The following is a 9,044-nucleotide window of genomic DNA, read 5'->3' as shown; positions in this document are numbered from 1 at the left end:
AGGAGGCCGGGGAGCTGCTCCGCCCGGGGACACACGGACACGGACAGACAGGGGAAGGGCACACACAGCCGTACAGCGTGCACGCTCTGTATCATCCCTTGCACACACACAGACACCGAAGCAGCCGCGCTCCGCGGAGCCCGCTCCCCGCACCGGCACACGGGCGAAGCGCCGCCCCGGCCCGCCCCCGCATCCCTCCCTCCTCTCTGCCGCCCTCCCTCCTCCCCGCCCGCCGCGCACACACACACACACGAACGCACACACACACCGGCCGCAACATGACGGGCGGGCGGACGGACTGACAGACCGGGGCACCGCCGCTCCGCACGGATTATTCTCCCCGCGCCGGGGGACGCGGCGGAGCAGCGACCCAGCGGGGCGGAGGCGGTGCCGCGCCGCGCTGCCAGGAGGGTCCCAGCCCCCGCCGGCGAGCGGCCAGCGCGTCGGGCGCTGGAGGAGCCCGGCCAGGTAACGCGTCCCTACCGGGTGGTGTCGCCGGCCAGAATCGGGCCAGGCCGCGGGGTCCCGGGCGTGCGGGTGCCCCTGGGCGGCGGGGCCGGGTGGCCCCGCTCGGCAGGTGCCGAGGTGATCCGGCGGGTGTCGCCCCGGGGCGCGGGCGGCCCCCCTGCCTTGGCCTCGCCTTCCCCGCCCGCGGGGCGGCGGCCGCCGGGCGCCCTGGCCGACCCGCGGCGGTGGGGGCGGCGGAGGATCGGGGCTGCCGGTGCCGCAGCTCCGCGCTGATCCCCGGCAGCCGCGCTCCGGGAGCGCCGGGGATTTGCGAGGGCGGCGCGGGGACAGCGGCACCGGCGGCTTTGTGGCGGGGCGGCCGCAGGTGTCCCCCGGGGCTGGCCCGGCCCGGAGCAGCGGCGGTGCCGCCGGGGTGGCCTGGGGGCAGCGCGGGGCTCGTCGGGCCCGGCCTGCGGGGACACGGCGCGGGCAGCCGGTGCCCCGCTGGCCCTCGCTCCGGCCTCGCTGCTGCAGGTGATGGGGAAGAAATCCCATCCTTGTTTTGTTTATTTTTTGGTGTTTCTTCTTTCCGTTTCCCCCCTCCCCCCCCTCCCTCCGTGTGTGTGTGTTAAGCAATCTGGAATTAACCAGGGAAAACGACAAGAAGTGGTTTCAGAACCGCTGGGAGTGGGTAGGGCCCGGCCGCTGGCGGTCATGTGTGACCTTTGCCAGGGATTTGGAGGCAGGAGCTGGAGGATGCTGCATGTGCTTTCCAAAATCGCATGGCAAGCTTAAAAAGTGGAGCAGATGGTGATGGCAGTGCTTATTATGGAAGAGGTTCATGGAAATCCTTTATTTCCTCTAGACAGTTTTTGTTTTGCTCCTCCTAGTTAAAGAGATGGACTTTTGGCAAGGAAGGGATGTTGCTGCAAGTTGTCTTGCAAAGGAACGGGATTATTTTGCTCTTCCACAGAGAAGGGATCCCCCCTCCCTCCCAGCTTCATGTCTCTGCTTCTCCTTTGGGATTGACAGCAGTAAGTGTCTTGGCATAGACAAACTGCAGTGTACTTTATTTTCTTATTGCACACCTTTATAGTTGAACATAACTAGAAAGGAGACTGAGAGTCTTCTCTTATCCCTCTCTATGCCAGATGTGTTTTTCTATCTAGTATATATTGCACTTGAAGTGTTCAAGTCTCAGGGGGCAAGGAGGTGGGGATGTGAGGCAAGGTCTGCTAGGTACTTCAAACAATTCTCCTTGCTCATACTTAAGAAGGAGAGAAAGGAACATGTTGTAAAAGCAGCTGAGGAATATATAAAAGTGAAATATTAATGAACTGAAAAAGCTCAGATAGCAAAGGCTTTGTGCCTAATCATTCAGGAGGGTTCTTGTCCTCTTTACAACTTTTCATTGTATGTGTTCCTGTACTACAAATGCAATTGGTATAAAGGGTGGAAACAGTTGTATTTATTTAGCTGGAAGCAGTAGTCGTACATTTTGGGATTTTTTTCGCATTAGTGATCATCTCTGGAGTAGCTTCCTTTAGCTGTGATTTTTGAGGCTGCTGTAAGAAAGGGAATTATTACAGAAACAGTAAAAAATACTTCAAGAATGTTTTCTTGGAAATGTAAATGGGAAGGTCTGACTCAGCCCTGGAATAACCCAGAGGAAGAACTAGTCTTGGAAAGTCCTCTTAGAGACTTCATGATGACAACTGAGACATTATTAATCTCTTGCATCCCAGAGACCAATGTCCCAAAAATAGGCAGCCCTGTCTGAGGAGAAGGTAATAATACACAACTGTCCAGGGTCTGCTGAAAGTGAGACAGAAGCAAGGGGTGTTTTCTGCCAACTGAGGTTCCTTTCCCTCCTTGAGTCTGGAGTGCAGTGGTCCCTGTAGTTTGGTTAACTTCCCCAGTTTGGCTTGGAAGGAAACTAAGTGCAGCAGCTTTTTGCTATGGCTTGGTGAGGGAATTTAGTTCAGTGGGAAAGTCAGCCTGCAGGGTGAAGTCTTGTAACCCTGGCTGTAATCCTGGGCAGGACTTTGTGGAGTAGCTGGTGGTTTCAGTGAAGCCTGCCTTCTGGAGAGCTCAGTGCAGGCCTGAGTAGGGCAACCGATACAGCTGGACCAGGAGGATGAGCTGGAGCAGCACACAGGGCATGTACCATGTCTGACTTACACGAGTTAATGTTTGATTTTTAAGTCTGTTAGTCACAGAAGATTCTGAAAAAGCATCTTGTATCCTCAGGTCTGTGCATGTGTTGTGATCGTGAGAGCACGATCTCTTGTTAGCTGTGTGTGGTTGGAATTCTCCTTTTTCATTCAAACCTAATGTCACATGAGCCTTTGAAGTTGACATTGAAGAAATATTTGGCAGTGTTTTGGAACTTTTTTTTTTTTTGCTTGAGTGTTTCATAAACTGAAAGGGAGATGTAGAGAAGTTGCTCCATTGGGAAAAATTCCCACTCTTGCATGAAAGTTCATGGAAGATACCATGGCTTTGTTGGATTAGCCCATTTGGAGTACTAGAAAGAATAATGGCCACTGTATATTTTGTATGATGTTGGGAATTACACAGATACAAGTAAGTTATTGAGAAAAGTGTTTTGTTACATTAAACTCAATTATAGTTTTTAAAAACCATAAATTTATCTGCGTATTCTAGAACCATGATGCTTTAATAGTGTTTAATTGGATTGTTTACACTGTAATTTTGGAGGCCTCCTAGTAAAAGGAGGCCTCCTTTTACCTATTTATCTTCCCCTGAGGCAAGGGAAGAAGTGAATGTTGCACTGTGGTTTTTCTGAGGTTGATTGACACTACTGAAGCACGACATGAAATAACATTCATGTGCAAGTGAACATATCAATGGAAAAGAAGCCATATGAATACTTAGTCAAATGAAATAGCTACCAGCTTGTTGTGGTGAGGAGCTGAGCTACATTTCCTATCTTCTAAGAAGTTACTCTGTTTTAAGTTTCAGTGCCTCAGGTCTTCCCCTTGAGGACAGTTTTGCTGCAGTTGGAGGGGCTCATCATCGGGAGGGAGGGAGGGAAACAAAAGGAAATACACACATAAATAATGGCAAATAGGGGCTTGTTTCCTGAAAAGTGACTGCAGTTTCTTCAGGTTTTTCTCTCAATATTGCCTTTATTTGGCAGTTTTCTGCAGTGACAGTAAACTGGGTTACTTTGATAAAGTAAATATGCTTTTGTATTAGACTTTAGCTATGGAGTGTACTGGCTGTGTGAGATGGCATGTAAAATAACAGAACTTGAAAGTACCTAAAATGTACATTGCCATTTGTACTGGTAAGATTTCATGTGTATTCCTGTGCTTTAGCAAGGGCCTGTAACTTTAGGAGTATGGAAGATGCAGCTGTATATTTTACAGGCATCTATATAAAACCCCTATATTTGGTAGTTAAATATGTGATTACTTTTACTTGCTGCTTCTTGATTTGTTCTCGCTGCACTACATAGTGGGCTATGTTGGTTAGATAACACAAACTCACTCCATGTTTGAAGGCTGTAGTATCATTTGTCGGTTGTATGCCAGTGAAATGATAATAATAGTAATAATAATAGCAATAGTCATAATGCTTTCTATGAAGTCTGCCTTTACCTGAAATTTGACTATTTGACAGGGGATAGTTGGTTTATCGCAAGGGAAAAGAAGCTACAGGCAGGCAATAAGTAAAAGTACTAAGGTCCTGTATGTGGCAGAAGCAAGACTTTTATTAAAAGTGCACTGTTGCACTTGTTGCATATATTTTGTAACTGCACAAAAAGTAAAACCATGCTGTTAAGAGGGATTTCCAGATCTATGATGATGGTTTTGTATCCAAACATTGTATGTTGCCTATACTTGGGGCTATGTCTTTGCCCTGATTATTGCTATGAAGGCCCACGTGAGTGTTGAGGTTTGGACACGTAGTTCTTTTCCTCATACTTGAGACATTGAAGCACTGATGTGTGGAAGTCAGACAGCTGATTTGTGATAAAGACGGTTGAACTGGAATATGCATCCCAAGTCCCACAGTCTTAATGGATTAATTGTATTTATGTAGTTTGTTTGATAAGCTGGCATAGATGTGGAAACTTTTTACAGATCCAATTACAGGATTGTGTGTAAAGTTATGCAGCATTTTCTCAATAAAGACTAATTACTATCAGGTGTTTTTTTTTGTCAGTCTAGGCAAAAGAGCTTTTCCTGGATTTTTTTTGTTGTTAAGTTTGAGAGAAAGCAGTTCTGCACTCGTAGAATGTAATGATGCTTTTACATTATTTAAGGAAATACCACTTAATTTTTTATAGTGCTCTAACATATCAGGAATTTGAGATCTGGCTCAGTCAGTAATGCTTCTGAGGATCACAGCTGTTTTCCGCTGTGTAGAACCAGTTGTGACAGACTCGTAGGAAGCTTGTAAAAACACTGCTTTATAAATTTTGGTAGTGCAAATCATTGCTTCTGAAAGTATATTGTTTGCTTCTAGTGCATATCCAACTGGGACATTTTTTTGCTTATTTCATGCTTGTTTTTGGGCTCCTTTACTGATCCTATTTTGATGTGCCATGTTTATGTGATCTCTTTAAACATTTTAATAAGAAAATAACAGCTCAAAGTGATGTACTCATTTTGTATAGTACTGTTGGATTTAAATTTGGGTGGGAATAGTAGTATTCAACTGGTTTCTCATCAGTGTGTTGCTTGTGGCATAGTCCAAACATTATAATTTACCTAAGAAGCAGCGACATCTGTTCAGATGTCACCTCCCAGTGATGTTAAACTGTCACTGTGTGCCATGCCAGCCAAATCTCACACTGAGAGAAAGATGGAGTCACCCAGTACCTCCAAAATATGGTCAGAGAGGTATGCTGTGCTCAGGTGGCAGTGGCAGTCAATACCCTACTCTGTCAATATACAAATGCACCAGCAGTTTGTGCTTTGTGTTTTGTTCTGTGTGCTAGGTACTAACTGAAAATTCTAGAGTGTCTTCTAGATTTGGTTTAGTGCAGTGCCAATTTGTAGGGCTATTTTTCAGAACTATACTGCCTCATTTATTTATTAATTTACAGTGTTTTTCTTAATTTTTTTTTACCAAATGACTGGTGAGGAAGACAGGAGAAGAGCCAAGTTTTAGCATCTATTCTTGAGCAAGTTTTGGCCAGTGGCAGAATTGCTGCTGATTTGAATAGGAGCCTTGGTAACTGTTTTGTCAGGTTTTATGACTTTAAAATATGCTGGCTAAATTCTTGATGACCAACTCAACATGTTGTGGCACAGAGGCAATGGAAATAGAGTAGCAGTCCTGCCAAAAATAGATTGCCTTTCATTTCTTTTATTAGTTGTCACCACACATATTTATTCTGTGCAAGAATATTTATTTCATTGTTAACACAGAATCTTTAAATAAGAATGCAGTGTATATATTGGAGGGATAAAAATGCTAAGAAGCTAATTTCATTTGAAGTGTTCAGAAATATTAATAAACTGCCTTGGAAAGCAATTTCTGCAATAATATATTCATGTTTTTTTCTCTTGATTTTGCTGAAGGGAGGTGAGTGGGAGAAAGTGGCAATAGGGAAAATGATGTGGCTTTCTCCATATTTATTTCCATTAAAGGGACACTGCAAGATGATGTACATTATTTCACATTCATTGAGACCTCTCAAATACCTTGAGTGCAGATCATGCCTTCAGCTGTGAGTGTAAGGTATCAATTGTGCTTGAAGTGACATATTAAGCTTTTAATATTTCTTGATCCTTAAACTGAGTATGTTTTAAGTTGGGCCACCCAACATCTGCAGGGGATGGCACGTCCACGTTGATATCATGCAATATACATTATGTGCAATTTGCATCTAGAAGCACAAACATTGTGGTGTAATAGAATCATAGGATCGTTAAGGTTGGAAATGACCTCCAAGGTCGAGTCCAACCTTTTATCAAATACCAATGTGCCCACTAAACCATATCATCAAGTGCCATGTTTTGTTTTTTAATACTTCCAGGGGCTGGGACTCCACCACTTTCCTGGGTAGACTGTTCCAATGCTTTACCACTCTTCCATTGAGGAAGTTTTTCTTAATATCCAATCTGAACTTCCCTGGTGCCAGCTTCAGGCTGTCTCCCTTTTTCCTGCTGACAGTTCCCTGGGAGAAGAGGCTGACCCATAGCTTTGGGGTGCCTGAGCCACAAGCCTTATTTCACAACAAGGTAGTTGTGGAGAGTGATAAGGCCTTCCTTGAGACTCATTTTCTCCAGCCTGTAGAACCCTCAGCCTCTCCTCATAGGCTTTTTATGTTCCATACCCTTTCCTTGTTGCGTGACTACTTGGCTATTTGGGAAAAAACCCAGCCAGCATGTGAAGGCACACCTGCATGTCTTCCAGAGACAGCCTTTGAAAGCATTCCAGTTGATTTCTTCTGTAAGGGGTTACTGAACTGTCAGGGATCCTGGGCTGGGAGAGCCATGTAGGGATCTCCTGTTCTCTTCTGGTTTTGCTGTTTCCCTGTTAAAAGTGGTACAAGGAAGGTATAAGGAAGCCGATAGCAGGCTCTGCCATCTCTGTGAATAGCAAAATAAAATGGTTTTGTTGTACATAAATTTAAATTTTGAATGATGTGAATATGTAGTGTTTTGTAGCTAGTTACTACAGAGGTTACACTGTGAGTAGGACATTCAAGCATCTGAATTTGTTATGGTTTTGAACCTGTTTTTTCACTGTAGTGGCTGTGAGCTCAGAGAGAAATGTTGGCCCCATAGCCCAATGGCAAAACTGCTGCTGGTTTTAATGAGGCCTTGAATATACCCTTAAATAATACTTTAGTGTATGCCTGTTTGCTTTGTACAACATTTATTTTCTTCAAGGACTGATTTTTAAAAGTTCCTGAGCTTGTACTGTTTTGTTGGTTTTTGTTACATCAGAAAATTTAGTACTTCTAAAAATTAGGTTATAAGAATGTTTCTTAAAACAAGTAAGTCCAAAAGAATAGGAGTTTTAGAATGTTTAAGACTGGAAATACAATAGATGTGAATAAGTTCAATGTCTGAAAATAAACTGCTTTGTACCTGCAGGTACCTGTTCTATACTAATGGTGATTATGCAAGGGGACAACACAAGGCATTTAGAGTTTTTATGAAGTTCAACTGGAGCAGACATTAAAAAGACCAGGGCAGTTAAGATGATTGCCTAAATTTAAAATTTTCAGAGATAGATCAATGATGTGTAAGTAGAACGAAGAATATGAGATTTAGGAAAACTGTTTCAAAATAATATTGACTGGAGTGTTGTGAAAAACATGCATCTGGACTAGATGAGTAGGAAATAATAGAAATATGAAGAAATTAGTTTGTCAGGTGATAAGAGCTAACACCACAAATGGCTTCTTTTTATCTGCTAATCTTTATTTTATAGCTAGCAAAGTCTGGGACATTTGCTGAGATAGGGAAGAAAAAGTCTCAGAGGAGAGGTGGTGGGGAACGAAGGGAAAATCAGCAGTTCTGTTCTCCCAGCTCTCTGCCTTTACTCTACTCAACCACAAAACGGGTGTTAGAAGAAATTTAGGGATTAGTCACATGAGCTGCAAGGTAATCTTTGTTTTTAAATCCTAATCCCAAAGTCCTGAGCTTGGTCAATTATGGCTTTGGTGTCTGTCTGTGGCAGCATCTCAGCAAATTTCACACCAGTCTTTAGTACTTGCTCATGGCCCTTAATAAGGGAGCAATGTACAATTGCCTGTTAATGATAGGTTTTGCTACAGATTAAACTTTTAACAGGCAGAAATCAGAACCAGAAGCTACGAGGCTGTTTTACACTGTCAGGCCTGCAGCTTCTGCAGCACTTGTGTCTGTTTTTAATAGTTTGTTTTGCTAGTTAGCTCTTTTCATTTAGTACTTGCCATGAGCTAAGAACATGCAAATAACCACCTTATGTGGCTTAGCTAAAGGCCTAATAACTTATGCATCTGAATCCTCTTTGGCAAGAGACACATTTCATTTTTACCTGTAATAGTTTCAATTTCAGGCTGTTAGCAGGTGAAGAAGACTAGGATGTCAATATTCTAGTAAGCAACTCACAGGATATGTTAGCTAAAAAATTAATTCAAATCATTATTAACATAATATTCCCAAGACACTGTGGGGATAAATTTTCTGAGGTAAATACTGCATACATGTGTGTGTTTGTGTGTATATATAAAATACAAATGTCAGTGAAAGGAGGTCAGCAGTGGTGGTTTCAGTTGAAAGCTATGCTGTTTTTAATATGGAATAGTGAATGGTTCAGAAAAAATATGATTTCTTTCATTTATTGCTTTAGAAACAGTAAAATTGAAACAGAAATCCACTCTCAGATATGCAAGTAAGGGGCAGGGGTAGGCAGAAAATAACAAAAGCAAAAAAAAAAAGCTACTTATCCTGGTTTTAAGTAGTTTATTTTGTTGTGGGCAAGGTGCTTCTCAAAGCTGTATTGCAGTACACAGATAATTTGTAGCCTTTATTTGAGAGGGCCTTAGGATGATACGGTCTATTGTACAAGGTGAGCAAGAAGTTACTGTTGGAAAAGGGTGTGAGAATTTTAGGTTTTTTGTC

The 9,044-nt window shown here is 43.5% G+C and overlaps 1 protein-coding gene across 4 annotated transcripts in view; it reads left to right on the top strand.

The window, feature by feature from the left end:
- The first annotated feature begins 257 nt into the window (after nucleotides 1–257).
- CCSER1 (coiled-coil serine rich protein 1) overlaps nucleotides 258–9,044 on the top strand; it is a 603,756-nt gene continuing 594,969 nt past the window's right edge. For all 4 annotated transcript variants that reach the window (XM_058803928.1, XM_058803929.1, XM_058803930.1 and 1 more), the window contains exon 1: nucleotides 258–468. The gene's annotated coding sequence lies outside the window, so the exon portion shown is untranslated. The remainder of the gene's footprint in view (nucleotides 469–9,044) is intronic.

Source organism: Ammospiza caudacuta, chromosome 4 (assembly GCF_027887145.1).
Source record: "Ammospiza caudacuta isolate bAmmCau1 chromosome 4, bAmmCau1.pri, whole genome shotgun sequence".
Taxonomy (NCBI): Eukaryota; Metazoa; Chordata; class Aves; order Passeriformes; family Passerellidae; genus Ammospiza; species Ammospiza caudacuta.
This window is presented reverse-complemented; position numbering and strand designations above follow the sequence as displayed.